Source organism: Lichenostomus cassidix, chromosome 2 (genome assembly GCF_008360975.1).
Source record: "Lichenostomus cassidix isolate B80296 chromosome 2, HeHo_3.0, whole genome shotgun sequence".
Classification (NCBI taxonomy): Eukaryota; Metazoa; Chordata; class Aves; order Passeriformes; family Meliphagidae; genus Lichenostomus; species Lichenostomus cassidix.
The window spans coordinates 57,071,385-57,091,353 of record NC_139482.1 but is presented as its reverse complement, the minus strand read 5'-3'; positions in this window follow the sequence as shown (position 1 = coordinate 57,091,353).

The following is a 19,969-nucleotide window of genomic DNA, read 5'->3' as shown; positions in this document are numbered from 1 at the left end:
TGTGGAGGTTTAGATTGCATATTAGGAAACATTTTTTCCCTGAAAGCATTGTGAAACACTGGAACAGACTGCACAAGAAGTTGAGTCACCATCCCTGGAGATATTTAAGGGGCGTGTAGATTTGGCACTTAGGGACGTGGTTTAGTTGTGGGCTTGGCTGTGTTAGGGTAATGGTTGGACTCAATGACCTTAGAGGTCTTTTCAACCTATATGTTTCTATGATTCTATGGCTAGCTGTAGCAAGATTCCCACTCAGATGAGGTTATTGACATTCCTGTCTGAGATACTTCTCTCTTTGTTTTTAAGGTAGATCTGCATCTCATTCAGGAATCCAGAATGGCTAGGTCAGCACAGACTGGAAAAATTCAGACCCCAGCTGTTTAAGATACCTGATGTAAGCTCAGGCACTATGGACCAGCATGTGTGGCCTGTGGTTGCCACTCCAGAGGAGTACACATGCCCAAGAAGTCTTGTGTCGCACATTTGCCAGCTCATGTGGGTGTATAGGATGCTCTAGGCAGTGCCAAAAAAGCTCTGTATGCCTGGGAATAGGCAAGATGAATCTCCCCCATGAACATCTCTGCAAATCTGTCTTTTCTATATCTTTGTACAGGTTTGTGTAGAAAGTCCTCTGCAAAGCAAAAAGTTGCTTTCATGCTTTTCTCTAAATTCCTGTTGCTTAGTCATTGGATTATATTTTGTCCCTTGAAAAAGAGACAATAAGGTGTTTGCTTCCCTTGGGTTGTTGAGCTTTCACCCCTGCAAGGACCTCCAGCTGCTCAAGGACACAGGCAAGTCAGCAGAAATAAAGTAACAGTGCCCCAACTCAGCTGAACAGAGGCTTTTAGTTATTCCTTGAGTGTGTTCCCAAGTGCCTGATGGCTTGAGTGAGACTCACATACATGCTTTATTGAACTGCAGATCTGCACAATTTGCCCCCGGAAAGGAAACATCCTTATCAGTTTTTCTGCTTTGAAAAAGCCTTTAACTAAACTTAGATATTTGGTTAAATTAATTGGGTATTACCTATTTAAAAATGTTGTTTGGAAAATATCTTGGAGTTAAAGGAGAGTGCACAGGAAAAAACAAGGAGAAAAATATGGCCTGTAATATTTCACACAATGGGAAGGCCTCCCACAATCAGATGAAGAAAGTAAAAGACATCAGTACCATGTACCCAGGAACAGAACTTTTGACTTATGAATATTACATATCCAAGAGACTTCCAGCTCTCCTAAAAAACAAAGTTATAATTTCATTTTTTTTACCTTTCAAGGTATTTTTTTTTGAAGAGAAGTTTCTTTGCTCTTTATCTTCAAGGTACCATAACAGAGTGCACATGATAGACTACATGGCCTTCAGTATTTAGCCATTCAGGATCAGGAATCTACAACTGAATTTTTTTTTTCTTTTTTTAAGACTATGTTTAAGGATCTAGTCATGGCTGTGAATAATCTCTGTCAAAATAAATTGGGATTGGTCATGTCAAGCTTGAGAGAAGCATTGATGAGCATGCAGGCCTACGTATAAAGAATCTTTGCACAGATTGTGGTATTGTTTAAATGAAGAGTTATTTTCCTGCTACTACAACCATATACTTTTCTTCACAGACATTTCCTACTCTGAAAATAGTCCATGGCCTGTGTTTTCCCACACCTTTCTACTTGATTGCAGGAAGTTTGGGAGCAAGATCTCCATATTACTCCAGTGAGAAGTATATTGGAGATGTCCTTTGCATATGTTCCTGATCAAGAGTGTTTTTTTCGCACTGCAGCCTAAAATTTGTAGGAGGCTTTGGCTCTCATGTTTCACCCTTAAGGTGTTCTTTTTCTAAGATTGGCTTTAAAATCATCACCTTCTTAGTCCATATAGAAACCATGCTAATCTGTGGTTAGTAAAGTGACACTTGTCCTCTTCTCCCAGTGAGAGATTCCCTCTTGAATCTATACAAGTTAATTTCTGTGCACTATTTCATTACTTATTTTCATAGAAGAAACAAGCCAAGTATTCTACAGAACCTGTCTTCCTTTTCTTCCTAAATGGTAAAACTTGTATTTGCTCCATTCAGTTTCTCAGACTTTTGAATTTGCTGGAGAAGTTTATTGTAGGTTTTTATTTCAGTCAAGAAGTACTTTGTTCTGGTTACATGTTGGAAATCTTTTTCCAGATGGTTATAAAAGTTTGAAGGGTACACCATTCCAATATCAAAAATCTTGAAGCAATCTTGGTTTTTTATGATTTTTTTTTAAGAAACACAGTCTAAGTTCAAAATATGCCTTATGTGTCTAATTTCTGAGAAAAAAATTTCCAGGCTCCCTTGGGAGCTGGCTTCTTAGCTTACTCTTACTTCAAGAGCTGGGCAGCTGGGAAAGATCTGTCATGGAAATTTTGTAGGACTGAAAATTTTGGATTTATTACAGAATTCAAAAGCATTTTTCTGTCACATGGAACTGCTTAGATCTTCTGGGATTCACAGCTGAACTTTGGTCTTAATGTCTCATCTGCCCTGTGAGTGGGATTTTCAGAGTTTGCAGCTCTTGGACAGAACTTGTACACTTGCTGCAGCTATTTTCCTATATTGTCCCTTTTCAACAGTCTGAGACACCTTCAGAGTCCACAAGGCTTGGTAGCCCTTTTGAGTTCATCAGTAAGTCCTTGACATCAATTGCAAGGAGCATATTTCACTTCAGAAAAAGAATTATATCTGCAAAGAACCACTGCTGGATTTCAGATCTGTGTGTTGACTATTTTGTCAAAATTTTCTGTTATTTTCTTTTCCTTTTCTGACTTCAGGCTGCCGCTCAATGGCAATAATTTAATTTATTCGATACCTTTTACCATCTGTTTTGAGTGCTTACCCCTGACTTTTCTGCCCCCATGAAAACAGAGATGTTCAAATTCAGTAGCTGGAATTCTTATGTTTGCAATCATGTCTTACCTTTTCAGTTATCCTGAGAAGCCAGTGTTATACTGTCCCTCTACCCTGTATAGGGAAGGTGTATTTGCAGATAAAACTCAGAAAATTAACCAGGCTGCTGGTTAAGCAATACTGCTTTTGTCAGGTATATGGGATAGATCTCATTCCTATGCAACTGCTATGTAATCTGTAGAAATTAGCAGTTGATTTTTGACAGGATATACTGTAGTTAAGTAACTTCAAGAGCAGGTGGTATTCCACCAAAAAAACTATTCTTTGCTTATGTGAGAGCACATAGTGCAGACCTAGATGGGGAAAGGGATATTTTAAAGTGGCATTTTTTCCAAGTTTGGTGATTGCTATGGCTGTCCATTCTCCATGCAAATCAAAACAATGAGTAGAGCAGGCCTGTCCTGCATAGCTGCATTTTCAAGAGATTTGCTTCAAGTTACTGAGAAGCAAGTCTGTACTCTTCAGCAAGTCTGAGATGCAGTCTGCCTGCATTTGGTCTGCCTATGCATCTCCTGTTGGTGCCAGCAACAGCAAAGTTTCTGTCTATGATGATGTGATGTAACAATATAAGGCTGAGTTTTTCACTTCTGCTGAAGGTAAGAGATTGCTGGTTTGAGAAGCAATTGTGATGTAGGGGAAAGGGAGCATGTGCAGCTCTGTCGTTCTCTGCCTGGGTGATGGTCACTTGACTCATAGTGGCAATAGTTTGTTTCTTGGTGGAGGAGGTGCTGGGGTTTTTTTTTTTGAACAATATCCTCTTCCTAGGAAAAGACTTTGTTTTGATAGTTATTACTATTGTTCTCCTATTAAAAAAACAACTAAACCTTTTGACTTCCTTAAATAAAACATTTAGTGTGGTGATGGAGGAACAAGATTCAATCTCAGTCCTCTAAAACAGAAACAACTTCAAGATGATGAAAAATTTCACAAGAAATCATCTTCAAGGAGCCCCTGATCTGGTCAACCTTCCCTGCAGCACAGAGCCCATAAGCAGGATGACATTATGTGTCTTCTGTTTCCTTGGATATTTTTCTGCAGACACACTAATTGCTGGCCATCATGGGTGCTCCCTTGTCAGGGAGGGTGAGGAGGGAGTCTCTCCCCTTGATCCTGAAACTTCTATCATTTTCAAAATGCTGGTACCAGGGCTGAGAGGAGGAAAAGCAGCTGAATATAACCACTGTTTGCATGTTTTATAGGTCTGGGCTGAGAGTAGTTACATGTGGTTCCTCACTCAGCTGTTAACTTGAAGAGAGTTGACAACCAGATAAAACGTCGACCAGAATCTGGCTGAAAATATTCACAGTGACCTTGAGAATTTAATGAGAAAATTAATATTGTGTTATCTATTCTTCTGTTTGTTGTACTTCTTTTAATGCATTTTATTGCAACTACACGGGCATTATTAGGACAAATAAATATTGTTTATTTTAAAAAGTGCTTCTGGTTTTCTGATTTTATTTTTTTCTCCATCCCTCCTTCCATGATAACAAATTAGCTATCCTGCTGGGAAAGCATGAAAATAGCTCAACCTATCCATCTGAAAAGCACATAAATTCTATGAGAAATGAATAAGATTTTAATACACAAGCCTAGAAGAGCACAGTGAGATCTGCCTCCAGGAATGTTTTTCACATGTGATTGGAAGTCAAGCTCTTCTTCACAGCATATCTTTCTTTGGAACATCATCACTAGTTTTCTTCATATTTAGCAGCTTGTCCTGTTTGATCAATTGAATATTACAAGTTCCCTTTTGTGTAACATCCTGCATTCAAGCTACTGATCTCCAGTGTGTCACCTGCATCTGTGCTTTTCTAGCTTCATCAAGGAAATATTTCTAATTAAGTACTTATGTCAAGCCAGGCCAGCCTCTGCAAACTGATGTGCTGTAAACACTATAAGCAAATATTTGCAATAATTTATTGTTTTCCTGGTTAGATTGATTCTTTCTCCTGTCTATCACTGGCATCTAGGCCTGCAAAACAGAAGTAATTTCTGAAGGCTCCAATAATAGTAACAGCCAAGATATACAGTGATGCTAACTGAATCCATCAAGGATTTAGTCACCTTTTAACCTCGGCCAGTGATCAAGTACCATGCAGCTGCTAGCTCCTTCCCTCCCCTCCTTACTGGGCTGGGGAGAATAGTCAGTAACACATGGGTTGAGATAAGAGTTTAATAGTTGAAATAAAGTAAAATATAATACCACTACTAATAATACTAATGGTAATAGTAATACCACCACCAATAATAACTGTAAGGAAAAGGAGAGAGAAAGAGAAATAAAACTGAAGAGAAATAAGTGATGCACAGTACTACTGCTCACCACCCACTGACTGATGCCCAGCCCATCTCCCAGCAGCAGTTGGCCCCTCCTAGCAAATTCCCCCCAGTTTATGTGCTGGGCATGACATTCTGTGATCTGGAACATCCCTTTGGTCAGTTTGGGTCAGCTGTCCTGGCCATGCTCTCTTCCCAGCTCCTTGTGCAGCTCTTCACTGGCAGAGCACAGGAACCTGAAAAGCCCCTGGCTCAGGGTAAGCACTTGCTGAGCAACAACTGAGCTATCAGTGTGTTATCAACATCAGTCTCATACTGAATCCAAGCCCACAGCACTGTAGGTTAGGGTTAGGGTTAGGGTTAGGGTTAGGGTTAGGGCTAGGGCTAGGGTTAGGGCCTAGCATTAGGGGTAGCGTTGGGTTTAGGATTAGGGTTATGTATTCTGGGTTAGGGTTAGTTAGAAGAAAATTACCACTATCCCAGCTATAACTGGTATATCTAGCAGTGGCAATTTTATGACCGTGGTGCAAATGTGAGAAATATTCCTTTCTGTTGATGCTAATAACTCTTTTTGAGTGTCATTGTTGATAACTAAAGTGGTATTTAATATAGATATATTGAAAAACTAGACTGAAAATTTAACACATTATTCCTGTAATCTCTATTCCTTTTGCTGTCTTTCAGTAAATAAAGGAATACTGATGCATAATATTACAAATTTGAAATTAAACCTGTCCATAACAGAGATTTACTGAAAAACTTAAAAGGTAACCAATCTGTGTGCACAGGTTTTGTTCTTCCCTCTAACTAGCAGTATTGTCCTTGCTTAGAGTCTGTTTAGAAAGGCTCAACCTCAACAGGGGAACAGTAGAAAGAGATTCTCAGAAGTTTGTTTCCTCAGGTGATTTTAAGGCTTTGTTTCTATTTAGTTTCCAGAAACCGAAAACATTTTTGTAAAGGTTTAGTAACCATATGGAAACAAGAACGCTTGAGGAAGAAACCTGGCACAGCTAAAATAAAATTAATAGGATTGGGAAGAACCAAGTATCTTGTCAGAGATGGATGAAAGCTTGTCCTCCAAGTTGTTTTGTTGTCTGCGATGGCTGAAGCAACTCCATTCACAGGAGCTAAACAGTGCTTGAAAACACGACTGCTCTTTGAGTGCATTTTTTTGATCTGAGGAGATTTTTCCTGTCATGTTGCTGGTGTGAAATCCCACGGGGTACTTGTTTCGGGTGTGAATTTTGTATCTGGTGTTATATTTGTTTCTGCTGAGCTGAGGTATTTGAAGGTACTGTGATATGGATGTGCTCTCAGGGGTGGCAGCCATACCTTACGCAGTGATCATGCAGAGCAAGTGCTATAGCATCACAACTGATATTTCAGTGCTTTACACCTAAAGACAGACATAGACAGAACTATTTTTCTGTTTTGCGCTGCTTAAGCGACTTGTTGATGTATCTCCCTGACAAAATCAAAATGTTCCTCTGAGGCTCCAGCTAAGTTGGAAAAATAAAAGAAATTGATGTCTTCTGTAGACTGTATGAATATATTTAAAGATGGAAGAAAGATGAATTTACTTGTGAAGTGTAATCTATGTGTCCTATCTCTTCAATCACTTATTGGCTTAAGTCTTAGTCAGCTAAAAACATACTGTGAATACATAGTATATATATTTTAATCTCATGGAAGAAAAGCAAGCTGTTTTTTCTTCTTAGCAGAGAGGAGCATTTCATCTAGTTGTATTGCAGATTTGTACACTTCAGAAATTCCCAGTTTATTGGAAGTAAACATACATACACACCGCCTATTTGTTTGGAGTCTTGTATAGAGGTAGGCCAATGTGCAGTTGTAAACAGTTGTCAAGTCTGTGAATTAGTTTTTAAATAAATGAGGCCAAGGAATTTTATACAATGTAGGAGTTTCTGAAAAGTTTAAGTGTAGCATGCCATCCTTAATTTAATGTAACCTTGCATATACAGGACTATAATACAGATATAGATGTGTTATAATAGTTTTCTATCCCAGTATTATCATGAAATAGCACAATGCTGCTTAAAAATGTCGGGATGCTCCAGTCATTGTAACCTTTTGAAGTCTTGATTTTTCAGGAAATTCATTAATCAAATAATTTAAAATTAGCAATTCAGTCTTCTGTGTGTGTTCTGTGTGTAAAAACATCACACTGTAACTTCCTAGTTAGCAGTGTAATGATTTTACATGTTCTGGATTCCTTCCCAAATTAGTAACCATTACACTAATGACTGTCACATTTTGCATACTTGGTTATGTACTCATTTGTTTTATTATGAGGGGACAAGTCCAAACAGAGCTCTTCTAGTATCATCTTGTCACTCTGGTTTGTAGTTTTCCTTTTCATCAGATTTTTAAAAAACTATACTGGATAATTGACGTTCCTACCTTTTCATTCTTTGGTGATAGGTTTGGTGGAAAAAAAAGTAAAATATTTGTATTAATTTTTTAACATATCTTTTGTTATGTTACCTGTAATTAATCGTAGGCATGGGGATGAATCACTTGGCAACTAATTTCTCTCTTGAATTCCCACATAGATACTGCTCCAAAATCCAAGAGTTTTGACTACCAGCTATAAAAAGATTGCTCACCCCACTCCAGCCTTGTCATCGTCAGGATTTAGCTCTGCTTCTCAGAAGGGAGCCTGTTATTTCTTTCTACTTTAATAAACATCTTTGACCATCAATTTGCTGATATCCAACTGCATGTGGATGAACAGTTTCTTGTGAAAAATAGATAAGAAAAGCAAAATATTGCTGTTGGTTTATGTTCACTTCACAGTGATCCAGGGCACCACTGGAACATTTTTGGAGGTGCCAAAGAAAAATGTTGAAAATTTTAGTTTAATTAATTTCCACCTAATGGTATCTGAGTTAAAATAATAAGACTATAGTGAGATTTTTCATAAAAGACTACAATAAATAAGATTATAATACTTTATTAAAGACTATAATGAATTTTTAAAAATATGTAAACTGCTTTCTTAACCACAGATATTATTTTCTGCCTGTTTTGCTTTCAATAAATAATCTGCAAGTGTTATTAGTATATACAGTCGGGGAGAAGGCGGCATAGAGAGCAGCCCTGCAGAGAAGGGCTTGGATATTATGGTGGATGAAAAGCTGGACATGACCGCTTACAGCGCAGAAAGCCACCTGCATCCTGAGTTGCATCCAAACCAGTATGGCCTGGAGAGAAAGGGAGATAATTCTCCCCCTCTACTCTGCCCTTGTGAGACCACACCTGGAGCATTGTGTCCCCAGCACAAAAAAGACGTGGACCACTTAGAGCAAATTCAGAGGTGTCTACAGAGATGATCAGAGGGCTGGAGCACATGTTCTATGAAGGCAGGCTAGTGAAGCTGGGATTGTTCAGCCTGGAGAAGAGAAGGCTCTGGGGACATCTTATAGCAACCTTACAGTACTTTCAGAGGGCTTATAAAAAGGAGGGAGAGGAACTTCTTATGAAAGAGAACGAGGGGCAATGGCTCAAAACTGAAACAGGGCAGGTTTGAATTAGATGTTAGGAAGAATTCTTTACTGTGAGGATGGTGAGGCACTGTGCAGTGTTCTTTAAGGGCACACACAATCTCCACAATGGTATGGCGAAGACCTTTATTGCACAGTGATAATTGCTTATACATTCCAACATAAACAGGAACTAACTCTACACTACAAAGTGCTCCAACTGACTATCATGTTTCACAACATTACCTTTTATGGCAACAGGTAAACAATACCTATTAAGGTAACATGGTGCTCTTTACTTCTGACAGGTCCAGCAGTTCACATGCCCACAATGCACTCTTTCCACTTCCCCTGTGACCAGGATGTCTTTCACTGGTCCCAGGGCTTCATCCAGACCAGAGACAGAAGGTCACTTTGGCTTTCAAGGTCTGTTGCTCTACTCCACAACAGCACTGGAACAGTTTGTCCAGAGATATTTCAGATGCCCCATGCCTGGAAGTGTTCAAGGCCAGAATGGATGGGCCACTGAGCAACCTGGTCCAGTGAGTGGCCTCCCTAGTGGTTCCTATGTTTGGAACTAGGTGATCTTTAAGGTTCCTTCCAACGTAAGCCATTCTATGATTCTATGAACTTTGAGATTCAGTTCAACTGTTCATGTTCTGTGGTGCTTTAAATTGCATGCTTCAGCTGGTACTTCAGATAGAATTAATTTAAATATTTTCTGCACTTAAAACGTTTCATTATGTAGTTTTTAATGTCTTAACGCCATGATGTAATTTTGTTGATATCATGTCCTCCTCTTAAAAAGCACAAAGTTGCATTTATGTTTTGATGCATTTGATCCAAAACAGGCATTTACTACTAAGTGTTTGGGTGGGAAAATTAAGATATTAACTTAAGTCTCTAAGAAAAGAGACTTCTTGGCGTTCCCGTTTATATAACTTATGAACTGCATTGCTTCAGTTGAAATTTAGAGTGTTTTGGTGAAAGATATGTTTTTAAGTTGGAGAAGGAAAGTTTTGTGTACTGAATTACTTGCTGAATGAAGTAATTTATTTGCTGGGAGGAAAAAAACATAAATGTCCATCAAATAAATAAATATCTTGATTTATAATTGCCTGTTCTTCTAAGGCCAGGCTTGTTTGCTTTGCTGGGTCATCCTAAAACCTGTGAGTAATTTGATGTACTATAATCTGAGTACCAAAGTTACCCCAAATGTTTATTGAAAGACATGCAGATGTCATTTAGCTTTTTAGTACTGAGTAGTAATAACTTGTATTTTGGGGAGGTTGTGTCTCCTAAAACACAGCTTTTCATAATTTTCTTAAAAAGAGAGAATTAAGCCTACTACCAGATGTGAGCACACAAATAAAAGAACTAGTGATGCACACTGCATTTCCCAAGGACACAGAAGATGTCTTTGCTAGAGCCAAGGTTAGATGCCTTGTTTATGTTGCCTGAAGATAGTGTTTGAGCAAAGGAATCATGACCCACTTGATCATTGTCTAAGAAGCACTTGTAAGCACTCAAACTCTTAGCCATGATATTCACACCCATCATCAGTGTATTTTCTAGATAAACAGTGCCAAAGCATAGTATTGCTCACTGCCTTTATCGTTAAAGTCAGTCCTGAAGAAATAATGATTTCCCATCCCTAATACTGTTTTATTTTTCTTCTAGAGTTCATCTTCAAATGTCTCTGGAGAAGTGATTTAATTTTGTATTGATAAAAAACAAATGGAGCAGTCTTGTTCAAGTATGTCCCTACAGGCAACCTCATAGTACTCCTCCTAGTCTGTTGGATTCTGATGCTTTGGACTACAGTCCAAAAGTCCATGTTATGACCATATCAGGAGAAGGCAAAGATAGTACATAAGCATGCAGGAACCCTGTGCTTTCCTGCTCCAGTAGATATGCAGTCTGACTCTAAGTGGAGGCTCCAGACAACTAGTCTGTGATCAAAGCCAAGCTTGGAGATTTGTTTGTGGGCTGGAATAAACTGCATATTAAAGAATCCCAAGACGTACCTGCTAAAAGCTGGTCTGATCTCTAAAGTTTACTTTACCTGAACTATTACAACTGAGGTATCAAATAAAACATTTTTAAACTTCTCAAACCCAGATTTATTAAGTGAGAATTGGACTACTCCATGCCCACTTTATTCTTGAAAGAAAGAATTTGCTTCCTGCCAATTCAGTGTCTTAGATTTCATTACGCTTAGTCTCAAAAAATTATTCTCTGGACTTTTCCAAGGCCTGACTGGGGCCTTCCTGAAAATTCAACAGGTTGCTGCTTTCTCTGTATGAATTGCAGCTTCCAGATCTGTGCTGTATCTCTTGAACTCATTGCACCCGGTCACCTCTTTGGCCATCTACCCTCACTAGCATGCACAGGGAAAGGAATGCCTCTCCTCCTTTTACTACCAGTCTTGTGCAGTTTTCATAATGGATTTTAATAGTGTGGTGCACAAAACAGAAGTACCAAAATGAAACCCAAGTGCTTTTAATTGTATTTCCTCCACCATCTTTTGAGTAGTGTATTTCTATCCAAGCTACCAGTTTATTACCGGTTTCTGCCCTGCAATCACTCCAAATTTTGGTAATTCAAATTGCTCCTGCAGACATTAAAAAATCTGAAGAATGTTCTATAACTGGGATTTCTAGGTGCTATGCAGTGTAAAATGTAGTGTGTCAAAGGAAGCTAGAAAGAGACAGATCTTAATAGATGTATTTAAAACAATTCAAACAAAGTAGGAGTAAAGAATACTCAAATCCAAAATTAAGACAGTGTATCCCAAAGTCTTAAACTGCATTATTCTGCCCAGTTGTTGCTGAGGTTACACAATGGATCGAGTGGATGTTGTCTGTGATTGACATTTTGCAGACACTAGACCTAAGACAATGCTTATCATGAACCAAGTCTTGAGCATCTTTTTCATCGGCTTAAGAAGAAAGATCCCCTTCCTTTCATCTTCTCTCACTTATCTTTGCAATATGTACAGAGCAATTCTTTCCCATTTCAAACTTGAGGTGATAGCAAGTGGTGAGATATCACCTTAAGGCTTTTTCTTTTTTTCCCCCAAACAGTGTAAGTTAATTCTCAAGCAGTCCACATTTTGTATAGCTTTAAAATTTTTTTTTTTTGCTTTTCTAAAGCAAAGTGAGGTGACTAAAGAACAAGCTCATCATGTTTCAGTTTAAATGAGTCGAAGTGGGATGGAACAAACCAATACCAGGCTGCAAATAATGTTTTGTTTTTAATAATTAGGCACACACCCAGTGAGAATCTTGTGTCTGAATATCTGTATAATAACTCTTACACTTTGGGATGTTGTTGATCTTTGAAATACTTTTTCATTTTAACTCCATTTAGAAGTAGAAGCTACATACTGTACAAGAAAGAATTGCCTGAAACAAAGCAAATTTTTGAGACTGACTTGTCAGAGGATTCTTAAAGCAAGATAATACCAAGGCATAGGGAATACTCAAAATACACAAACTCAATCTATTGAATTAAAATGCCAATTATTTATAATTTATATGAGGATTAAAAGAAATATAAACAGAACAAATTTAAATATGGACACTTGAATTGGTGTACAACCTCCTGCATAATCCACTACCTTTTAGTGTTGTATTATCACTAGACTTGAACAGGAACTTTCAATAAAACTGGAACATTATGTGGGAAATTAATTCTGCTTCAGCTAATGGGTGGCTTCTTAGCCTCAGGGTCATTTTCCTAACTCGAAGGGAAGAGTGAGACTTGTCGCAGAATTGACAGTACTCTTGCAGTCATTTCCTGCAGATGTGAAAAAACTAGCTCGAAGCCCAGGATTTTGGCACTGCAATCCTAGCCGTATATGAATGTCATAGCTACTTAGTCACTGTTTTAGAGCGCAGTGCGTGTGTGAGACAGGACCCAGAGCTGCATTCTGTCTGACAGTGGTAGACACGTTCAGAAATAATGAAACAGATGAATGCTGCTGATACAATACAATCTCAAGTCCAGTGATTTCCTGAGATGAATGTTGTTTTTTTGTTATTAGTAGCTTTTGAAGATGTTTCTCCTCAGAGAACTTGTCCGATCTCTTTTGAGCTCAGATAAACATTTACATCTATGACGTCCTTTGGCAAGGTGCTCCATGAGTCTACTAACTATGGCATGAAGAAACACTCCGTATGTGTATATAAATATCTCAATTTCATTTGTTCTTTTATTTGTTAGTTTTGCCTTTTGTTAAAAAAAAATGAAAATATGTTCAGTTTCACTGTTGGAATGGGAGAGATTCAAAATGCAGTTTTTCTGTCCACAGTAATGGCTTCCTGCCAAACACTGATTAACTATATTGCAGACTGAGGAAAATAATGGAGGGAGAAGAAGTTCACCATATAAAATTGAACAAAGGGTAATTCTCATGAATGTTCTGAGCTTGGAAAGACCAGTAAAAATGTGCAGTTTGGGATTCTGTTTATGAAAAATGCTTGAGCAACATAACTCGTAGATTGTGTAGGCTGTATAGTGATGTGTTGTAACATTTTCTTACACAACTGCAGGATGTCTGTTACTAAAAGTGTCCACTGATTGTTAGTTTTCAAAACATATGGTTGAAGACAGGCACATTGATCAGCTAATGTTTTGTGCACTTGAAATACTGCTATTTCAATAACTAAAGCTATTGCCAAAACCTGTTCCAGAATGAAAGAACAAAAGAAACTTTCTGGATCCTTGTGTTACAGCCTGCAGGAATTATGCTCAGCACACAAGGAGCTGTAATGCTGCAGTAAAACACTGGTGCGAGTCTTAAAGACAGCAACAGTAAAAATGGTCATAATACTAGCTGGTTTCTTGATATTAGTAAGGCAATTGGAATTGGGACTCGTTAGTCATACAAATTAAACTGGACTATAAAGTTACAGAAAATCTATGTGAAAAGAATTTTTCTTACAGTGCAGATGATGGTATTGGAAATGTGTATTCAACCACATAGATTTTGTGCAGAAAGAAAGGTATTTTAATGTGTTTCCTGCTTTAACATTAAAATTGACATTTTTTCAACAAAGAGGGAATTGCTTTTTTTTTTCCAAAGCACAAGCTAAAGAAAATATTAAAAATATTTTTAAGATACTTTGCCATTTTTTTTATTACTGGCAGACAACTTGTTTGCTTGAAAATTCAGTGAAGTCAGACACAGTGATAGAACAGGTTGGTGGCTGAAATATCATGGAACAGTCTAATTACGGTAAGAAAAGTGTAATCCTTTAACTAGCTTTACACATACCAAAACCAATTAATATTAATGGAGAGTAAATATTCACTTGCAGCATAACATACCTGTTTTTTATTGAGCATGATCTACGAAAGAGAGTTGAATGTAACACTATATATGCAGCATTTGTACTATAGAAGAGGCTGTGATTAAGAAAAAGTGAGAATTATTAGCTATGGGCTGAAAAGAAGAAAGAACTCCCTGGTAGCTCTCATATTTCTTAGTGGAGGTTGGAGAAGAAAGGTATGTTTGTATTTTAATACATTACATAAAAACACGATTTTGTCTTTTTAAGACTTACACATGCAAAAGAAAAATACAACCTCCACCCTAAGCCTGAATTCTCACATTCAGGCTTCCATTCATGGAAATCTACTTCCAGGTAGATGAAAGAGAGAGCTGTAAATTTCAGAGGCCACTAATAAATCAAATTCCAATCCATGAGAGTTGGAAAAACTAACTAAGCTCTCCAGTCCCCAGTATTTCTACTTGTGTTAATTTGCAAAGTATGAAGTGGATGAATAGAGAGTGTTTTAATAAAGAAAGAAAACAAAAGAACAATGGAAAAGTAAATATGCTAAAATGCAATAATCCATTTCAAAATTACTAACTGCTTCACTGCTGTTAGAAATCTTTCTTTTGTGTCGCTTCTTCTTGTTTTGGGTTGGGTTTTTTGCCCTTACAATGAGGTAAGAGCTAGGCTAGCCAGCTGTTTCAATGTCTTTGTGTGGAATCACTCAAACTTTGTGATTAAGAGGCATGAGGACTTGATCTCTTTCAGAGTAATGGGGCAAGGTCTCATGCAGATGGCATGCCTTCATACATTGAGGCTTCATTTTTGTGTCCTCTGCCTGGACTACCAGCCTGCACTGATTTGGAGTTTCTGCACTCTGGCACTCATGTTTTGGATTCTGTTAAATCAGGATTAGAAAATCTGAAACCTGCAGGATCACGGGTGTCTGCCCCTTCTCTTTTTACAGCTACTACCAGCTGGCTTCTCAGCATTTACTGCATCTGAGCTAGTGTATGAGTAGGACCCAGAACTTCTTATCTTCCTTCCATAATCCAGCCCTAAAGTGATACTGGCTTATTGTTACCATGAAGGTGGTGTGTGGGAAAAAACCCCAAGAATTCATACATGTTGTGGTTTAGGAATGGTATTCTTCAATTTAATGCTCCCTCTAAAACCATGTGCTGCTTGCTCCCCCTCCCCCCTGTGGCAACTGGATAGGAGAATTGGAGGCACCAAAGGCAAGGATCATGGCTTGAGATAAGAACAGTTTACTGGAAACAGCAATGAGATAAGAAAACAAACAGTAACAGCAACCATACTAATGACAGAAGGTATAAGAAAGGAATGATCCACATGGAGAATCCCCCGACAATAGACAATACTGGATGACTTCCTCTGCCACCACCAGACTGAAACCCCTTCTCCTCAGAAGGGACCCCTTCTCCTGCCCATGGTAATGACATGAGGTGGTATAGAATAACCTCCTGGTTCTAGCCATGCCTCCTACTGCCTACTGCAAAAATTTACCCTGAACTGGCTGGAACCAGGTCAATAGGCTTTCTTCCTGAGGAGATATAAAGCAGCCAGCTGGTGTTGCTAAATAAAGGGAATATCTCAAACACTGCCGATTGCTTTTGTAAAAGGATGGTAATTGCCATGTGAGAAGACAACTGCGAGATCAGATCCCAAGAGATGGCTGGTGGTGATGGTGAAGTAGAGGGACTTAGAAAAACCAGGGACAGAACAAAATCTTTTGTTATGTTCTGACTGTGCCATTTGAACTTCTCTTTTGTTTTTTGGATGGCCCACACACTACACAGTGCCATTCTTTTATCTTGATAGCCAATTATTTGTGAGGAATTTTTGCCAAGCAAAGCAGTTCTTAAACGAATAGAAAATACTTGATAAGCCTGTTTCTGCTTGGAAATCCCAGAGATCTGCATAATTACCATGTTTCTTTGCATCTCCTGGGTATACAATTGCCTTTCGCTGATGGAATGCTGCAGAACTGGTTTGCAACTTGCATGGTATTTTTGATATTTTGGTCAGTACCTGCCATGTTTGTCCTGGAAATTCTGGTGCTTATGTGGTGTGACTGAAGAAAAACACCAGACCTACACACTACAATGTCTGAGAAATCTCACTGCTGGGAGGACAGTAAGTACACCTGTGATATAATAGTCCTAATAATCTCTCAGCTCTGCAGCTGGAGGAGCATTGATAAGTGCTCCAAAATCCACAAGCCTCTCTGCTAAACTTGCCTTGTAGCTGAACTCTCTGATATTGTATCATGCAGTGGGGATGCATGAGGAATCATTAATTAATCCCCAAATGAGAAATTTTTAATGCTCTCATCTGGCACTGTCTCACAGCTTACTAGCGTAGTTTCCTGGAGGTAAAATGTCTTTTTCTCACATTTGTGAGTAAATAATTATTTCTGACCTTTGACCCCTGTCCTAAAAATGGTAAAGCATTTCAGAGATTTTCTTTGTGAATTCAGCAATGGGAGAGAGAGAAAGGGTATTTTCCTAGGTCAATGACAGTTTCTGAGATAAATGAATGCTCAGTTGCAAAAGGCTGGAACTTTGCAGCTCTTCCTGGCAGCTGATGGATCATGCACTTTTGAGTGTAACTCAGTGTTCTTTTTGGATACATTCTCTCTGAGAACTAAGTGCTCTTGTTTTACAGTGTTATTCTAAACTTAGTGTCATTCACTATTCTAAACTTAGTGTTATTCTAAACTTAGTGTGATTTTCTGTGGTGTTGTAACAGACTTGCTGGAAAATGCTAGTTTTCAGGAGTAAGGCAGGCTTCCATTAATTTAAAACTGCACAGTCCATTTTTCATATCTATACCTCAAATCATGGAAATGTTTAAGTAAAATTATTTTGAAATGTTTTAATATAAATTTATTCCCACGCCTTATAAACAGAAAATTTGTCTGCTGTTCATTTTGAATTGTGGAATTCTGGTAGCAATGGGGCTTGAAATAGCTTTAATTACACAGAACGGAATGAAACCTGGGCAATATATGGAACTGCTGCACTTTGGTTGGGATTATTAGGAGGAACTGCAGGTGGCTTTCATTTAGCAAAGTGAGTCATTTACTCTTAATCATAACTAATAAAAATTAACAGATAAATGAAGTATTTTCATAACCATATAATGTGTTAGTGAGATACAGTTTGAAAGAAAGTCCTCATTGTCCTACTCTGTCTAGTTGTACTAACATTCATAGAAGTAGTAACACAATTTTCATTTTCAAATGCTGGTATTTATTTTATATCCACCTATCATGACAGACAATGAGGTAGTCTTGGCTTTCAATCAGTGAACATGATTTTGACAAGACTCTGAATTTTTTTATGGGATAAAAAGAATCCCTTTTGACATACATTGGATTTTGGTAAAATAATTAAGTCTGGAATAAAGAATGTTGTTTAATTTATCAGAAATTGATGCATGTCTTCCTGCTTGGAAGCAATGAAATGTTCTTGTTATGTAAGTAAAATATTGGACTTGGGATAGATTTCCCAATACTTAGGCTTCGAGTCTCAGATAATGCAGAAGAATTTATTTATGTCACTGCAACCATGTTTTGGAAAGCTGCAGAACTCATATGCTGTTTAAACTTGGTCTTTTTGAAACAAAAGTGGTTGTATAAGACTATATAAACAATAAAATATTAGAGTTCTCCAGTCATAATGATCTACTGACATAAGAACAAATTGTGGAGAGAGGCAGTATCACTTGTCATACAAACCTCATATGGTTAAAAAACCCCAACAAACAGACTGGCACTCAAACTGAGTTTCTTGTTAAATTCATTCTGAGGCTCCACAAGTAATTCTTATAGAATTCTGGTCTTTTTACCATGCAAGTACTATAACAGTGTTTTAAATTTATGCTGTTGAAATGTCATATATGAAACTGTACATTAATGTCACAAATAGTATATTTATTGAAACTATCAAGAGTATTAAACAATTAGTGGGGAATATTTGAACCATGAATCATTTTAACTAGGATACAAAATTACAGGTGATATTGAATGGAGAATATTAAAGGTAGACTATAACTTCAGAGTCATGTGGACATAATCTAAATTTATGAACAGTCATTGAAAGATTTAGACCAAATTTTGGGTTTGATAAAAAAAATGATAGAGCTGTGGAGGTAAGTAGAAAATGTGAGGAAAACGTGGCATAAGTTGCATTGAAGAAGACTGATTCTTATCGTGCTCTGGTAAAATAGCTGTGTTGCTTTTCTTTCAGACTTAAAAACATGATGGACCTTATATCTCTAGAACTCACTGCTGGGGTATATTTCCAGTGCAGGCAGCTCAGTGAGCAGCTGCAGTGCAAGTTTCAGGTTGTGCCCTAGGTGGGGGGAAACGACTGGAGTTCTCAGCAATGAGCTGTGACCTGGCACTGACCCTTTGCCTAACAAAGGACACAGGGTCCTGTGGGGCCAGATGGCTGGTCACCCAGAGACTCTGTAGAACCCTTTTAAACAAGGAGAAGATCCCAGGCCCAAAATGGCCATTGGAACACAAGGCCCGTGTAAGGGGCATGAAGTGTGTGTGAGGAACGTGTGTATTGTAAGAGTACAAAAGCCCAGCAGCACCCAGACTGACTTGTAATCATGTTGCTGCACCATAATTAAATTAAAAGGAATCAGACCTCTATGACTCTGCTACAGGAAATCTGGTACTGAACCAGTGAGGGAAACGTGTCTGACTATGTGTCGTGGGAATCCAGCAGGACACTTGAGCTGCTCACTGGAGCTGCCTGCTGTGAAGGTGCTTTGATTCCAGCAGTAATTCTGGGGTGGTGCAAGTGGGACTCCAAGAATGGCTCTTGAATGGTCAGTCCAGAAAGTTGCCCTAACATCGCTAAAGCCTAAGTGGTACAGTGCCACAAGGCAGATCCCTAACTGAGCTGGCGGCAGAGCAGTTTTCTATTACAGCTATGATCCTACTAAACTGGGTTTGTTTCTGGATGATACAGAAGTTTGAGTTCTGTCAGTACGGTTACTTTCCCATTGTTAAGGAAATTTCCCTGTCTTGTACCACCTAAGCTGGGACTGAGGCCCCTTTGCAGCTACATACCCCACATTCACACAGTCAGACCAGGTTTCCTTTCCCAGGTTTCCCTTGGCAGAATCTCAGATATCCCAATACTTAAAATAATTAAATGTTGGAGCAATAACAAAATAACAACTCAAGCTCTGTGTCTCCGAGGAGGAGCCCCAGACAAAGGAACCCCATGGCTTTTATACCCTCACAATCTAAGCATGGGAAAGTCTGGAGTCATTGGTGCCTTTGGTGTCTGGGTTACAGGTCCCCAGGCCCTTTGTTATGCAAAGGGTCAGCAGGTCATGGCCTCTTGCCTTGGGCTTAGGCTCCTGCCTCTCCAGAGCTCAACCTGCAGCTCACACTGCCTCTGTGCACTGAGCTACAGGTATTGGATGTATTCTCTGATTCCATGGATTTGATGTTCAGCCAGTCATCTCAGCATCTAGGAGAAGCAAAGTTTATTCAGCTGTCCAAACCCAGAAAGGAACAAAATGTCAATTTATTAACGATGCTGCCTTATTCAATACAAGCCCTACTATTTGGGAGCTTCTCTAGTCCTACAGAACACCTTGCTAAACCCAGACCTCACAAATTAAGTTGTAAGTTAATAGCCTTTCTGCTTCCTGGATGCTTGCTGAGAGAAGCTGGGTTAAAAAGGTGAGTAAGGCAGTTTTCAGAGTCCTGTTGCTGTTCTAATGCATTTTTCTTTTGAAATACAAAAAGTAGAAATAATTTCTTCCAGGCTTCTCACCAAAGAAAGCACTGTTTTGGAGCAGGTTGTCCTTTTGCCTGCAGCTGAAGGACATTTTCATGTATTCTTAGGAAAAAAAATTAGTTTCAATCAGCCACTTGAAAACCTTAATGCAATTAACTTTTTATACTTTTTTTTTCTTTTTAA